Source organism: Lissotriton vulgaris, chromosome 10 (genome assembly GCF_964263255.1).
Source record: "Lissotriton vulgaris chromosome 10, aLisVul1.2, whole genome shotgun sequence".
Classification (NCBI taxonomy): domain Eukaryota; kingdom Metazoa; phylum Chordata; class Amphibia; order Caudata; family Salamandridae; genus Lissotriton; species Lissotriton vulgaris.
In genome coordinates, this window is record NC_141698.1 from 210,774,273 (window position 1) to 210,791,766 (window position 17,494).

General features: G+C 49.7%; 1 protein-coding gene across 2 annotated transcripts in view; it reads left to right on the forward strand.

Moving 5' to 3' along the window:
* The window catches only part of SELENON (selenoprotein N), a 39,064-nt gene that overhangs the window by 4,520 nt on the left and 17,050 nt on the right, over positions 1-17,494 (forward strand). The gene's annotated exons all lie outside the window — the stretch shown is intronic.

Genomic DNA, 17,494 nt, shown 5'->3' on the forward strand with positions numbered 1-17,494 from the left:
TCCCCCTTCATCTGCATCAGCCAACGAAGGGGTCGGTGATCAGTCTGAACCAGGAAGTGTGAGCCAAACAGGTATGGCCGCAACTTCTTCAGAGCCCACACCACCGCAAAAGCTTCCCTCTCAATTGCACTCCACTTCTGTTCCCGGGGAAGCAGTCTCCTGGATAGGAAAACTACTGGCTGATCCAGACCCTCTTCATTAAGTTGCGATAACACTGCACCAATGCCATGTTCCGATGCATCTGTCTAGACAATGAACTCCTTGGAGAAGTCTGGGACCCTCAGGACCGGTGCTGCACACACTGCCTGCTTCAGTTTTTCAAAAGCTTGCTGACTAGCCTCTGTCCAAACTACCCGTCGAGGTTGTTTCTTTGAGGTAAGCTCTGTGAGGGACGCTACAATAGTGCCATACCCCTTCACAAAGTAACAGTAGTAACCTGTGAGGCCCAGGAAAGCTCGGACCTCAGTCTGGGTCTTGGGGGGTTCCCAGGCCATGATTGCCTCTATCTTTGCCTGGAGGGGCCGCACTGTTCCCCTACCCACCAAGTGTCCAAGGTACACAACCGACCCCTGCCCAATCTGACATTTGCTGGTCTTGATTGTCAAGCCAGCTTGTTTCAGGGCCTGGAGAACTGCTTGCAAATGTTGCAAATGGTCCTCCCAACTGCTGCTGAAGACAGCAATGTCATCCAGATAAGCAGCGGAGAAACCCTCCATTCTGGAGAGGACCAGATTCACCAGCCGCTCGCTGAAAAGTGGCAGGGGCATTTTTGAGCCCAAATGGCATCATACAAAATTGGTAGTGCCCCTCAGGCGTGGAGAAGGCTGACCTTTCCTTTGCTCCATCTGTCAAGGAGATCTGCCAGTACCCTGAAGTAAGGTCAAAGGTACTGAGATATTGGGCAGCTCCTAGCACGGTCAATTAATTCATCCGCCCTAGGGATTGGATGAGCATCAGTTTTGGTAACTGAGTTCAGTCCCCGGTAATCCACACAGAACCTCAGTTCTGGAGTGGTGCCTGGTGGAGCGGCTTTCAGCACTAAAACCACCGGACTGGACCAGGGGCTGCTGGAAGGTTCTATAACTCCTAGCTCCAGCATCTTGGTAACCTCACCATGGATGCTAGCCTTCACCTTGTCGGACAGCCGGTTGGTCTTTGACTTCACTGGTGGGCTGTCCCCTGTGTCCACATCATGGGTACACAGGTGAGTCGTTCCCGGGACAAGGGAGAACAACGTAGAGTACTGCTCCAGTATCTGGCGGCAGTCCTCCCGCTGTTCAGGAGTTAGGGTTGGAGAGAGAATCACTCCCTCCACTGACCCATCCTTTTCCTGAGACGAGAACAAGTCTGGGAGAGGTTCGCTTTCCGCTTCCTCTCCCCCATCGGTCACCATCATTAAGATGACCTCGGGCCTCTCATGGTGGGGTTTGAGTCGGTTAGCATGTAGCACCCGTAGGGGCTGTCGAGGGGTCTTAAGGTCCACCAGGTATGTGGCCTTACCCTTCTTTTCTAACACCACAAAGGGGCCTGACCAGCGATCCTGGAGGGCACTTAGCTCTCCAGGCTCCATCACCCACACTTTCTGGCCAGGCTCCAACTCCACCGGTTGAGCGTTGTGGTCATACCACTCCTTCATTACTGCCTGGCTGGCCACCAAGTTGTCAGAAGCTTGCTTCCACAACTTCGCCATTTGGCTCCTGAAGGCCAGCATGTAGCTCACCACATCCTGGGGGGGTTTCCTGAGAGACTTCTCCCATCCATCCTTCACCAGGCTGAGAGGACCGCGTACAGGGTGCCCACACAGAAGCTCAAAGGGGCTGAAGCCCACTCCCTTCTGTGGCACTTCCCTGTAAGAAAATAGCAAACAGGGTAGGAGGACGTCCCACTTCCTCCACAGGCTTTCAGGCAGACTTCTGATCATGCCCTTCAAGGTCTTGTTGAACCTTTCTACCAGTCCATTTGACTGGGGGTGATAGGGAGTGGTGAACCGGTAGGTCACTCCACACTCCTTCCACATTGCCCGCATGTATGCTGACATAAAGTTGGTCCCCCTGTTTGACACAACTTCCTTGGGGGAACCCACTCGGGTAAAGATCCCCATTAAGGCCTTAGCCACCACAGGTGGAGTGACAGACCTCAGAGGAATTGCCTCTGGGTACCGTGTGGCATGATCCACCAGAACCAGGATAAACCTGTGACCAGCTGTTGTTGGTGGATCCAATGGCCCTACAATGTCGATGCCCACCCTTTCAAAGGGGGTGCTAATGACAGGAAGAGGTTCCAGGGGAGCTTTCAGGTTCACCCCTGTCTTCCCACTGGCTTGGCAGGATACACATGTCCGACAGTAGGTGTTAGACGCCACTTTCATCTGAGGCCAGTAAAAGTGGGGGACAAGCCGAGCAAAGGTCTTGTCCTGACCTAAGTGTCCTGCCAAGGGTATTTCGTGAGCCAATTCCAGCAGAAAGGCTTGGTATTGTTGCGGGACTACCAAGGCCCTTGATGAACCAGGTAAGGGTACCTTGGGTTCACTGTAGAGGAGTCCATCCTCCCAGTAAATGTGGTAGTGTCCCGCAACGTCCCCTGCTGCCTGGGCTTCAGCCTGTCGCCTCAGTCCCTTAAGGGTAGGGCACTCCTTTTGGCCCTTACAGAATTCTTCTCTGGTAGGCCCTCCTTCCACATGCCACTCAGCAGGGATGGGCAGGTCCTCCATGGAAACTACTTCCCCCTCCACGGACTCCTGGTCCACCACCGCAAGTGGCCGATCTGTCACATGGGGTGTGGAAGCCGAAGCAGGATTCCCCTGTCTTTGGTTCTGTCCCATTTTGGCAGCGGGTTGGGCCATTGTTCCAGGCTCCAACCCAGGCGAACTCCCTCTCCGGGCAGTCACAGACCTTGTGCTTACACAGGCCCAGTCAGGTGTACCCAGCATCGCTGAATGCGTCCGGTATTCCACCTCTCTCCAAGCATTGTGCTCCATGTCATTCCCCAGCAGACAATCAACTGGCACGGCAGGGCTTACGGCAACTCAAAGTGAACCTGCAACCCCTTCCCACTCAAAGGGAACCTCGGCCACAGGGTAGTGGCCCATTCTGCCGTCAGCCATCGCGGCGGGGGGGAGTACATTGGGAATCACCTGCTCTGAAGACACCAGTTGACTTCTCACCATAGTCAAACTGGCTCCTGTATCTCTCAGAGCCTCCCCTCTCTGGCCATTGATGGTGATCCATTGCCCATACTTAGTAGTATTTGGGGGCACCTGGATCTTAGGAACCATCTCCCGTTCTCCCAGGGACACTCCTGTGCCAGGGCACAAAACAGAGCCTGATAGAGACCCGTTTCGAGGCCCCCTTTGAAAAATTGCCGGTGATCAGCAATGGTGAGACCCGGCCCACTTAAAGCCTTGTGTGTGTGTGTATATGTGTGTGTGTATATATATATATTTTTTTGTGCCGTTTTAGCCTTGTTTATTTGTGGTTGTCGGAATATCTTTATTAGAAACCTTATTACTCTTTTTATATACCACTACATGTGAACATCTGCTTGTAGAATAGGGGTGGTTGACTGAGTGGGGAGGCAGATGCCAAAGGACAGCAAAGATTTGGAATTATAAAAATATTGAACGAGGAGGGGTGTAGATCTTCAGTAGTTTGTAGTAGAAGGTGCCTAGGTTTATTGAAAGACCAATACTCACACAAACAGAATCAACGTAAGAGATCCATGCTTATATAATAGGCACTGAGCCCAACCCTCAAAAAGTAAGTGAAAATGCATTCAAGAAGTGAGTGAAGCTTTACCCTATAAAGTCCTTCACTGATTAATGAGGGAATTCGGTTATACGTGAAAGTACAATAATAAGTAGCAGTAGCAAACATATGGTTGCCATTTTGAGCAGTCATTTTATGAAACAACATTAAAAGGCATGTCACTGTCGGGTATTAGATTGTAGTATTTCTGTAACAGTCATTCAAGAAGTCAGGTTAAAAGTAATAGGCAAGATATGATGATTCTTTTGGTGGGAGATTTTAATTGTACTTTATGCAGTATGGTTGAAGATAATAGATGTGGAGTAGCATAGGAAGATGGCCTATGTCAATCACATGTTAATCACACTCCTCTGGGTGAACAGTTAAATGAAGTACTTAGTAACTTTGACCTGGGATTTGTGAATAAAGTATGTGTTCTACCACCCTCTTTACCCCCAACATTTAATGGTAGGGGCTCTACTATTGATTATGCTTTTGTAACTAATAATCATGCTGATAGAATTTATTCTTTTAAAGTCTCAGACAATGCATTAAGCGATCACTTTCCGCTTTGTTTGGGCATCTTAATGCCAATGAAGACCCTCTCAAGGAGCATTATCGAAAAAGATAGAGAGGGTGAAAATTTGTCTATTGGTAGTACAAACGGGTACTCGCTACGATGGGCCATGGTCGATCAAACCAAAATACTTAATACAGTAATCGGCAAATGTACGTCTGAGCTTGCGATTTGTTTGGGGGAAGATTCTACCCCTGAAATTCTCCTTGCCTCCTTCTTAACCATCACAAATGAAATTAGGAATTCCCTAACGAGACAGTGTAAAAATAATAGAGAAAAGGGAGGATGGTTTAATTCTAACTGTACTCAAGCTTATGCACTTCTAAAGAAAGAAATGCATAAACATCATAGAATGGAGGTGAGGAGACTTAGAAAAGAATATAAACTAGCTGTAAAAGATAGGAAGAATATGTTAAAAGCAGAAGCATGGGAAGCCTTGCATGTAGCTTCTGTAAATAATGATAGTGCAGGCTTCTGGAAGATTATTAGAACCCCCTTTTTAGTGGAAAAGACCGGGCCCAAAATAGAGATAGCAATCCCAGAAGCAGATTGGATTGGGCATTTTGCCCAGGTATATGAGGGAGAGGTATCATCAACTTCTCCTTGCTTTCCTATTCCCTATCCCACTTCAAGGAATCTGATGTTCACCTTGGATGAGGTTGAAAAAGCACTTCACGCAAGTCACTGTGGTAAGGCTCCTGGCCCTGACGGTGTCCCCATAGACATCTTTAAAGCTATTATTCATCTATGGGCTCCCCTTCTGGTCCAGGTGCTTAATGCAAGTTGTACTACAGGATTTTTGTCTACCTGGGTGGAGTCCATAATCGTGCCTATCTTCAAAAAGGGGGATAGACACGATCCGGGATGCTATAGACCCATCTCCCTGTTGGACTCTTTTACGAAGATAGCTGGGCGGATAATCTTGGACCGTCTTTTGGTTTGGGCCGATGACAACTCGATTTTATCTGACTTGCAATATGGTTTTCGGTCTGTCCTAGGAACAGTGGAGCAGGGCTTAAAGGGCCAAGAAGGGGAACCTGTTCCTGGCCTTTGTGGACCTCTCGGCCGCATTTGATTGTGTGGTTCATTCTAAATTGTGGATTCTGCTAGGACAGTTAGGGGTTGATGAAAATATTATTTATTTTCTTAAGCGTCAGCCCGCGTCCATTACGGCCTGAAGGGGGAACGCACGGCCAAAATCCCAACTAGGAGTGGAGTCAGGCAGGGATCTGTCCTGGCTCCATTCCTTTTTAATTTGTATATAAATGGTTTGGAGGGAGCCTTGTGCAGAAATAGCTCAGATTCCCCATACATAGCTGGCCGACCAATTCCAGCACTTTTGTACGCAGACGATGCTGTGTTAATGTCTCGTACTCAAGTGGGTCTTCAGCACGTGGTGGACAGTTTTGCCCTTTTCATGAAAGATCTGGGGATAAGGGTAAACTTGTCTAAAACATTCATCATGCGCTCTGGCAAGGATTGTAAGACCAAAAGGGCCATTTTTATTGCAGGACAGAAGCTTGAGGCAACCAAGCAATTTTCCTATTTAGGCATATTATTTGCTCAGAACGAGTCATGGGTTCAGGCAGTAGCAGCTAAAAAACTGGCAATGGTACATTTTACTGCTGCCCTTAAGACTTTTGCCAAAAAACTGGGTACATGACTGCCTGTTGAGCTAATTAAGATCTATAAAGCCAAATGTGTATCTGCTGCCACCTATGGGAGTGGCGTATGGGGTTTTGCTGACCCCAACCCCATTCAGGTAGCTGAAAACTCTTTCCTGAAATATATCTTCGCCTTACCAAATAGTACCTCTAATTATAACTGCCACGCAGAATTAGGACTTCAATTCATATCTGACCTGATCAAGCTTGAGCCTGTGCTTTTATGGCACAGGCAGTGGACTAAAGAAGAAATAAGCTGAATAGGGATATTGTGTCAGATATCTTGAAATTGGAAGGAGTAATGAAGCTACCATGGCTGAGCTATGTGTTTATGTTTTTCACGGACATTGGAAAGCCGGAATACTTTCTAAACCCTCTCACTATCTCAGCCGTTTCAAGAAAAGATTTGAGGAAGGAGGGCTTGTCTTTGTTGGATACCCTAAGAATAACAACAGAGATTCTAAAACCAACTGTCCTGCAACAGCAACTGTTATTAACTACTTTTAATATTCAACCCTATTTGGTTTGTGTTACTGGCAATTATGACAGATTTTTATTATCTCGCTTTAGATTTGGAATCTTCCATAGACTGGTTAGTTTTCCAATCGCAAATGACTGGTCGCATGATCTACAGCCTTGTCCCTGTGATGATGTGTCGCCCCAAAGTACTTTGCACGTCCTTTTATTTTGCAAATTTTATAGATTCATTAGGCGCAGTATCTTACTGCCCTTAACTGAGACAGATGGGTCTGCGCCAATGTCGTCTGGCCCTGCTAAGTATTCAATATTTAGATAACGAACGAAGTTTTGCAACAATCACAGTCTTTTTGAAAAGAGTGATATATTGCAGAAGAACTATGATTATGTAGTGCACTTTAATTATAGTAAGGTTGCCTTGAATTACATTTTCCCACAAATGAATTGTGTATATATTTTTATATGTTCTTTTTATAATATGGTGATTTTGTAAAATGAATTGAAATGTGATCAACTTTTATCATGTATGCTTTTATGATTGCTTTTAACAGTCGAATAAAGCTATATTTGACTTGACTTGACTTAAGTGGCCTGGTACGTAATTACTACATCTGTAATGCATGGAGTCAAGTCAAGTCAAGTAAGAGAATTTATATAGCGCACTACATACCCAGAGGGTCTCAAGGCGCTTAGGAATGGGAGGAGGATTACTTGTCAAATATCCATGTTTTAAGTTGCTTTCTGAATGCTAGGTGGTTCTGGGTAAGGCGAAGGTGAGCGGGGAGTGAGTTCCATGTTTTAGCAGCCAGGTATGAGAAGGATCTGCCTCCCATGGTGGTCTTGTTGATGCGAGGTACATTGGCGAGGGCTTGGTTGGAAGAACGTAGTTGGCGGGAGGGGGTGTAGAAGGACAGTCGTGAGTTGAGGCATTCCGGTCTGATGTCGTAGAGTGATTTGTGTGCGTGGGTTAGCAGTCGGAAAGTGATTCTCTTATTGACGGGTAGCCAGTGGAGGTCTTTCAGGTGACCAGAGATGTGTTCGTTGCGCGGGATGTCTAATATGATCCTGGCTGAGGCGTTTTGGATTCGTTGGAGTTTCTTCTGGAGTTTAGCGGTAGTACCTGCGTAGAGGGTGTTTCCGTAGTCCAGTCGGCTCGTGACCAGAGCATGGGTGACTGTTTTTCTGGTTTCGGTGGGGATCCAGCGAAATGTTTTTTTGAGCATGCGAAGAATGTTGAAGCAGGATGAGGATACGGCGCTGACTTGTCTGTTCATTGAGAGTGAAGAATCCAGGATGACGCCTAGGTTCCGTGCGTGGTCAGTCGGGATGGGTGCTTTTCCAAGGGCTTCCGGCCACCAAGAGTCGTCCCATGCAGAGGGGGATGTACCTAAGATGAGGACTTCTGTTTTGTCTGAGTTCAGTTTCAGACGGCTTTGTTTCATCCATTCGGCAACTTCTTTCATTCCTTCGTGTAGGTTAGTTTTGGCGGTGCTGGGGTCATTGGTGAGAGAAAGGATTAGTTGAGTGTCATCCGCGTAGGAGATGATGTTGAGGTTGTGTTGGCGGGCGATGGCCGCGAGGGGGCTCATGTATACGTTGAAGAGGGTGGGGCTGAGTGAGGATCCTTGTGGTACGCCACAGATGACTTCAGTGGCCTCGGACTTGAATGGTGGGAGGCGGACTCTCTGGGTTCTTCCGGTGAGGAACGAGGTGATCCATTCAAGTGCTTTACCTTGTATTCCGATGTTATTGAGGCGTTGTAAAAGGGTGCTGTGGCAGACTGTGTCGAATGCTGCAGAGAGGTCGAGGAGGATGAGGGCGACTGTGTCTCCATTGTCCAGTAGAGTTCGAATGTCGTCTGTTGCTGCGATGAGGGCGGTCTCAGTGCTGTGTTTTGTTCGGAAGCCGGACTGTGAGGAGTCGAGGGATTTGTTGGCTTCGAGGAAAGCAGCAAGCTGGTTGTTGACAGCTTTCTCGATTACTTTGGCCGGGAATGGAAGGAGCGAAATGGGGCGATAATTTTTGAGTTCGGTGGGGTCCGCTGTGGGTTTTTTCAGAAGGGCGGTGAGTTCAGCGTGTTTCCAGTCTTCCGGGAAGGTGGCGGAGTTGAAGGAGCAGTTGATGACGTCTCGGAGGTGCGGTGCTATAACGGAGTCTGCTTTGTTGAAGATGTGGTGAGGACATGGGTCTGTGGGGGATCCTGAGTGGATGGAATTCATCAGGCGGATGGTGTCCTCAGTGGAGATTGGATTCCAGTCGTTAAGGGTGTTCACGGGGGGAGAATGTTCAGCAAATGGTTGGGTGCGTTGGTTTCCGGGTTGGTGGTCGAAGCTGTTGTGGATGTCTGCAATCTTGTTGTGGAAGAATGAGGCTAGGGAGTCGCAGAGGGCTTGAGAGGGGGTGATGTCGTTGGAGTTGGCCGAGGGATTGGAAAATTCCTTGACGATGTTGAAAAGTTCCTTGCTGTTGTGGGCGTTGTTGTCAAGTCGATCCTTGAATGCTGTTTTCTTGGCCTTTCGGATTAGTTGGTGGTGTGTGCGGGTGGCGTTTTTGAAGGCGTCCTTGGTGCTAGTGGTTGGGTCTTTTTTCCAGGCCTTCTCAAGGGAGCGGCAGAGTTTCTTGGACTTCTTAAGATCATCGTTGAACCATGAGGCCTTCTTGCTGCCAGGTTTGCTTTGACGTTTTTTCAGTGGAGCTAAGGTGTCGGCGGTGTTGGATAACCATAGGGTGAGGTTGGTGGCGGCTTGGTTTGGGTTAGAAGAGTGGGCTGGGGTGTTTAGAAGGAGCGATGCGGAGATCTGGTCGGTGGTGATTTTGTTCCAGTTTCTTTGCAGAGTTGGTTGGAGGTGGTTGGTGGGTTTCGGCTTGTTGTAGGTGAAGTGAACGCAGTTGTGGTCAGTCCAGAGGAGATCCGTAGTGTGGCTGAAGGAGACATGATTGCTGGAGGTGAAGATGGGGTCGAGTGTGTGACCTGCGATGTGGGTGGGGGAAGAGACTAGTTGTTTAAGTCCGAGGTTGGCGAGGTTGTCCAAGAGGGTGGTGGTGTTGCGGTCGTTGTTCTTTTCAAGGTGAAAGTTGAGGTCTCCCAGAAGGATGTAATCTTTGGAGGGGAGCGCGTGTGGAGTGATGAAGTCCGTGATGTCTTCACTGAATTTTGCGCGGGGTCCTGGTGGTCTGTAGAGGAGGGTGCCTCTGAGTGTGGTCTTGGGGTCGATGTGGATTTGGAAGGGAAGGTGTTCGGAGTTGGCGAGGTTGGCGTCAGAGCTGGTTGAGATGCGGATTGATTTCTTATGGACGATAGCGATTCCTCCTCCTGTGTGGCCGGTACGGTCCTTGCGTGTGATCTTATAGTCTTCAGGGATGGCAATGGTGATGTCTGGGGCGGAGGAAGCGTTCATCCATGTTTCTGTTAGGAAGGCGACGTCTGGAGAGATGGTGTCTAGTAGATTCCATAGGTCAATGGCGTGTCTGTGGACCGATCGGGTGTTGAGAAGGATGCATTGTAGGTGGTTGGGGTCGGGAGTCTGTGGAGTGGTCGTAGCGGAGTAGTAGTCGGTGCCGCTGAATTTGCAGGAGTAGCAGGAGAAAGGTCCATGGGTGTGTCCAGGAGCGGCTTGGACGCAGTTGGGGGAGCGGCCGGGGTTAAGGGCTAGGAGGGTGGTGGCATCGTAGGTAATGCGGGAGGGCTGGGCGGCGCGAGGGGCAGGGGGTTTGGCGCTAGGCGCGGTCCAGGCGCGGACGGGCGTAGACGGGCTTACCTTTGGCGCACCTTCGGCGCGAATGGGGCACGGTCGCTGCGCGTGGACGCTGTTAGTGTTGAATTTTGGTGACGTTTGAGGACCAGAGAGTGTGCTCAAGAGTTGGTGCAGTGAGATGTAAGCACAGCATACAGTTGCAGGCAGAAGAGTGTGGTGTTGGGACCACAAACAGCATATACAAATCAGACCGTACTTGCTGGAGGGGAATCAGTTGTGTCTAATATTTGGAAAAAGGCAGGTCTATATTCCCCTACTAAGTAATGTCGAAGTAGACAGAGTGCATTAGCAGTGGTTTCTTCAAACTGTGTGGAACACAATTACAGCTTAATTGTTGAACCAAACTATTATCAGTTTTCTGTGACGCTAGTCACATTAATGGCAGAGAGCAAGCTCAAAACTTGGTGGTTGAGGTTGTCATTTGACCTGTCAATCCTGCGTACTCTCCTAAATCCCAGAGTCTCACTCTTTTGTCCATATCATTTACTTTTCCCCCCCGTGTCCCACATGCCCACTTTACTGGCCTCATACTGGTCATTGTTGCCTCAGTCCTACCTCTCCCTGCTGGCCATTTCCCTTCCAAAAATGCATTTTCCCCATGTTAATTTCCATAGAAAACTTTAGACATGGCTACAATCTGAACTGTTGAACAGAATTACACCAAATTTGGTGGAAAGGTAGCTGCTGCTCCAGAAAGCAATTATTTATGTGAATTGGTGTAAATCCGTTAAGTACTTGCAGAGTTATTTAAAGGTTTTTCAGATATACAACTGGGGACGTGGCGGATCCGAGACGCCTCCTGAGATCTTGTGCTGAGATCGGATTGGCTACTAACACTTCAAACCTGGACGTGTTGGCAGCCATCTTGTGACTCAGTTGAACCGAGTCACAGAAAAAAAGTGAAAAAAAGAAGGAAAAGGAGGCAGGGTAAAAAAATACCCTGACTCTCTAGACTTCTTTGTGGGTGGGGGGTGGGGACCCCTCAGGGCCCAAAAAGCATTAAAAAAAAAAGTTCGCAGGGAGTTGCAATCAAGCTGAAAATAACTAAAATAAAAAAAGAAGTGCGGAATTCCGCCCTGTGTTCCGAATCAGCCCCAGAATGGGCCTGGTCCCGGAGGCATTGTATAAATAAAGGAGGTGGGGCGCATGCGCCCCCCCATCCGGGCTTATTATGCCACATGGGCCAATACCCGACCAGGGCGTATTTTTAATAAAAATGTGCGGTTGCCATTTTGGCAATCCCCACCCCTGGGGACCGCCACCTCTCCAGGGCAAAATGTGAAATTTATGTGGTTCCGCCTTTGCGACCCGACCCTGGTGACCACCACCTCCCTGTGGCAAAAGACATTAATGCAGGGGGTGGGGGTGGGCTGGCTGTACACCTCCACGAGGACCGCTACCTCCCCAGGACTAAAATGAAATTAGTGCAAGGGCCCATAGGGCACCCCCACAGCCCTGGAGGCCACCACCTCCCCAGGGCCATAGTAAAGATTGGAGAGGGTCATGTGGTCCGCTCCTAGAGCCATAGATGATCTTGGGGACCACCACCCCCAAGGTCGGCTCCTGCTATGTCCCGCGGTCCCACCCCTGGAACATAGCTGTTTGCTATGGCTTAGCGGGAGCTTTTACGCTCCTGCCAAGCCATAACAAACAGTGCTCCCCTTTCAGCAATTGAGAACATTAAAATGCTCTCACTTGCTGAAAGTGGAGCAGAATTGCTTTTGGAAAGAGGGAGCTGCATGTTCAGCAGCTCCCTCTTTCTAAACGCAATGCCAGCTCCCGCAGGAAGCTGTGAACTGGCAGGGACCTCAGGGCGCTTGAGGCTCCCCCGCGGTCCCCAACGGAGTGGGTGCCCTGGGTGGGACCAGAGCACCAACAAGGGAGACCAGGTCCCGGGGATGAGGTCCCCGCGACCAAAATCGGCCTGGGGAGTGGAGCCTCTTGGCTCCCTCCCTTAAAATTATTTAAACATTTTTTTTTAAAGGCCAGGCCCCAGTGGATAATGGTTCTGAGGCTGAAAAATGCCACGCAGCCCCCCTTCCTGGATAAAAAAAATATTTAAAGAAAACATCAGCAAGTCGCCAGAGGCCACTTTCCCTTTCTCCAACCCTCTGCATCATGCCGCCTGTCACAGTACTGGTGGGGGATGAAGTCCCTTGGATGCTGAGGATCCTTGGGGGCCAACAAGCCCCCCTGTTAGTCAAGTCAAGTCATAACACTTATATAGCGCACTACATACCCAGGGGGTTTCAAGGCGCTTAGGAAGGGGAGGTGGATTATTTGTCAAATATCCACGTTTTAAGCTGCTTTCTGAACGCTAGGTGATTCTGGGTGAGGCGAAGGTAAGCGGGGAGTGAGTTCCATGTTTTGGCAGCCAGGTATGAGAAGGATCTGCCTCCCATGGTGGTCTTGTTGATGCGAGGTACAGTGGCGAAGGCTTGGCTGGAAGAGCGCAGTTGGCGGGAGGGGGTGTAGAAGGACATTCGCGAGTTGAGGCAATCTGGTCCGATGTCGTAGAGTGATTTGTGTGCGTGGGTAAGCAGTCGGAAAGTAATCCTCTTATTGACGGGTAGCCAGTGGAGGTCTTTAAGGTGACCAGAGATGTGTTCGTTGCGTGGGATGTCTAATATGAGCCTGGCTGAGGCGTTTTGGATTCGTTGTAGTTTCTTCTGGAGTTTAGCGGTGGTACCTGCGTAGAGGGTGTTTCCGTAGTCCAGTCGGCTCGTGACTAGAGCGTGGATGACTGTTTTCCTTGTTTCGGAGGGGATCCAGCGAAATGTTTTTCTGAGCATGCGAAGAATGTTAAAGCAGGAAGAGGATACGGCGCTGACTTGTCTGTTCATTGAGAGTGAAGAATCCAGGATGACGCCAAGGTTCCGTGCGTGGTCTGTCGGGATGGGTGCATTTCCGAGGGCTTCCGGCCACCAGGAGTCGTCCCATGCAGAGGGGGATTTACCTAAGATGAGGACTTCTGTTTTGTCTGAGTTCAGTTTCAGACGGCTTTGTTTCATCCATTCGGCGACTTCTTTCATTCCCTCGTGTAGGTTAGTTTTGGCGGTGCTGGGGTCCTTGGTGAGAGATAGGATCAGTTGAGTGTCATCCGCGTAAGAGATGATGTTGAGGTTGTGTTGGCGGGCGATGGCCGCGAGGGGGCTCATGTATACGTTGAAGAGGGTGGGACTGAGTGAGGATCCTTGTGGTACGCCGCAGATGATTTCAGAGGCCTCGGACTTGAATGGTGGGAGGCGGACTCTCTGGGTTCTTCCGGTGAGGAACGAGGTGATCCATTCCAGTGCCTTTCCTTGGGTTCCGATGTTTCTGAGGCGTTGTAAAAGGGTGCTGTGGCAGACTGTGTCGAAGGCTGCAGAGAGGTCGAGGAGAATGAGGGCGACTGTGTCTCCATTGTCCAGTAGAGTTCGAATGTCGTCTGTTGCTGCGATGAGTGCGGTCTCAGTGCTGTGTTTGGCTCGGAAGCCAGATTGTGAGGGGTCGAGTGATTTGTTGGCTTCGAGGAAGGCGGAGAGCTGGTTGTTGACAGCTTTCTCGATGACTTTGGCCGGGAATGGAAGAAGTGAGATGGGGCGGTAGTTTTTGAGTTCGGTGGGGTCTGCTGTTGGTTTTTTCAGAAGGGCGGTGAGTTCAGCGTGTTTCCAGTCTTCTGGGAAGGTAGCGGAGTTGAAGGAGCAGTTGATGACGTCTCGGAGGTGCGGAGCTATGACGGAGTCTGCTTTGTTGAAGATGTGGTGGGGGCATGGGTCTGTGGGGGATCCAGAGTGGATGGAATTCATCAGGCGGATGGTGTCCTCAGTGGAGATTGGGTTCCAGGCGTTAAGGGTGTTGACGGGGGGAGGATGGTCAGCTGATGGTAGGGTGGGTTGCCTTCCGGGTTGGTTGTCAAAGCTGTTGTGGATGTCAGCAATCTTGTTGTGGAAAAAAAGAGGCTAGGGAATCGCAGAGGGTTTGAGAGGGGGTGATGTCGTTGGAGTTGGCCGAGGGGTTGGAAAATTCCTTGACGATGTTGAAAAGTTCCTTGCTGTTGTGGGCGTTGTTGTCGAGTCGATCCTTGAATGCTGTTTTCTTGGCTTTTCGGATCAGTTGGTGGTGAGTGCGGGTGGCGCTTTTGAAGGCGTCCTTGGTGCTGGTGGTTGGGTCTTTTTTCCAGGCCTTTTCAAGGGAGCGGCACAGTTTCTTGGATTTCTTGAGGTCGTCGTTGAACCATGAGGCCTCCTGGAGCAGTAAATGACCCTGGAGACCGCCAACCCCCCTGGGGCCAGTTCCAGCATGTCTTGGGGTGTCCACTTCCAGAGCTACAATACTTAAATGCGGGGAAAAGTACCCCCCTGCTGCCCTCAGGACCACCTCATCCCTGTGGCTATTTTCAAGATGGGAGGGGGTGCCACGCGGCCCTCCTCCTGGAGCCGTTAATGGCCCTGGGGACCACTATGCCCCCAGGGCCGGCTCCAGCAATGTCCCGGGGGGCCCACCCTCGGGACACTGCAATTTGCTATGGGATAGTGGGAGCACTGCTCCCTCCATCCCATAGTCAATAGTGTGCTCCGCTGTGAACAAACAAGAGCATTTTGCGCTCACTGTTCGAAGCGGAGCACACTTTGTACAAGTAGGGAGCTGCATGTCAGTAGCTCCCTGGGTGTAAAAAGCAATGTCGGCTCTGTCAGGAGGCAAAGCCGGCCAGGATTGCGGGGGCTTCAGGCTCCCCGCGCAGTGGTTAATTTGTAAAATAAAAAGTGCAGGGGCTCTCCTCAGGAGGCAGCGGTAACAGGAGAAATGTGCTAGTGCAAACTCCCTCCTGATTAGAGCCCTGGCACTTATTAACCTGAAGACGACTTGGCCTAATGGGAAGAGCTGCCCAGTGTGAGTCTCGGTGTGGCCCAACATCCTGTAAGTCTGGGGAAAACTATGTGCCTTTTAAATCAGTGTGTCCTTAACTGGTGCTATAAGGACCGGTGCTGAGGATTAGGTGAGCACCAGAAAGCAACCGCTCAAATTAAGCACTGCCCCGCGGTCCCCAACGAGATGGCCTTGGCCCGCGGGATTGAGTTCCCAGTAGGGGGGCCACTCGACCCCCCCCCCCCCTAGAAAAAAAAAAGAAAAGGCTGGGCCCTGGGGTCTCCTGGGACGATATCGGCCTGGGGAGAGGGGCCTCCAGTAAGCCCACTCAGTGCAATTGCTGAGAGGTGGTCGGAGGCCATGCCCCCTTTATATACCACTCTGCAAGCACACCTCTCGGGCACTGCTGGTGAGGGGTTGATGTCCCCTTGCTTCCCGAGGGCCTCAGGACTAAAGTGTACTTCTTTCCACAAGCAGCAGTGTGCCAGGAGGCATGTTTTCAGAGTGATGGAGAAAGGGGGATTGGCCTCTGACCACCTCTCTGCATTCCACCGGTGTGGGCCTTACTGGAGGTAACAGGAGAGTCATTTGGCCCTCAAGGACCCATCAAGAGCCAAGGGGACTTCATCCTTCAAATAGTAGTGCACCTGGAGGCGCTTTTGCAGAGTGGGGGAGAAAGAGGGCATGGGCACCAACAACTTCTCAGCAAACCCACTGTGTGGGACTTGCTGGAGGTAACAGGACGGGTAGTTGGCCCCCAAGGACCCTCAATATACTTCATCGCCCTACTAGTAGGGCATCAGAAGGTGTGTTTGCAGAGTGGTGGAAAAAGGGGACGTGGTCTGCTATTAGATCTCAGCAATCCTGCTGTATGAGACTTACTGGAGGTAACAACTACCCCTCCTGTTACCTCCAGTAAGTCCCACACAGCAGGATTACTATGAAGTTGTCAGAGGCCATGCCCCCTTTCTCCACTACTCTTCAAACGTGCCTCCCGGTGCACTATTAGTTGGGGGATAATGTTTTCCTGTCTCCAGAGGGACATTGGGGTCCATGAAGCCCTACTGGAACCTCCTGTAAGTCCTACACAGCGGTATTCCTGAGAACTGGTCGGAGGCCCCAACCCCTTTTTCCGCCACTCTGCAAATGTGGTGGTTAGTTAAAGAAAACCTTTGAAATTCACAAACGAAAAAAAAGGCTACAGGGATGTTGTAGTTAAGGACTAGCATTTAAAAAACCTTAGGAAGTCACTGACAAAAAACCAAAGGTTACAGAGACGTTATAGTTAGCAAATACAATTTAAAAAAACATCAGAAATTCGCTAAAAAAAACAAAGGTTACAAGGGCGTTATAATTCTGATCAGATTTTACTCATACAAAACCAGAGAAATTCTGCCGTTATAGTTAGTTAGCCATAAGCCACGCCTCATAAATGCATTGTTTATGACCTCACATATTACATCACTCATGACATGGTCAGGGACATCACTCATGACATCACTGATGATATCAGCAATGACATTTGCCACAGCATCTCTGACCACTCACTCACCCCCTTTAGAATCTTTAATACACCCACTCCAATCCCACAAAACCATTCACAAATCCATTCACAGATCCATACCAGTACTTACACACCCACTCACTGATTCATAGATCTACACACACATCCACTCACTCACCCATACTGCCACTCATACATCCACTTACTCACTAATACAGCCATTGAAAATCCACTCATACACTCATACAGGGACTCGCATACTGAGTGAGTCAGCCATAGAACTACTCACACACCTAGACAATCGCCCATACAGTCAATCACACAGCCACTTACTCATCCAAACAGTTACACACACACACACTTGCTCATACAAATAGTAACACACATTCACCTACACGGTCACTGACAGAAGCATGCACTCATCCATATAGCCAATCACACATTCACTCCCTCATGTAAATTGTAAAATTGTAAATTGATACTTGTATAGCGCACTACTCACCCGCAAGGGTCTTAAGGCGCTTGTACGAATACCGCTGTGGAACCCGTCCTGGTTTCCCTTTGAGGCGTCCACTCCTGGGCACCCCCAGGGTGAATGCCAGGCATCCTTAGCGTTGTGGGGCCCGTTGTGGAGATTAAGCAAGCTATTGCCCAGAGTTGCTGAGTGGGACTCTATGATGGAATAGGCACTGAGGCGAGAATTATCAGGTCCGTGGAATTTTGAGCCCAAGAGCCGCTGAGGCGGGGAATTGAACCCTGGTCCCGGGCGAGACCTCTGCATCAGGGTCTGCCACCATTGAGCCACACTTTTCCACCTCATGCATACAGTCATTCATAAACCCTGTTACTCACCAATACTGCCTTTCACATACCCAGTTGCTTACCCATACTGACACATGCACTCAATCACCGACAGCCATACAGAC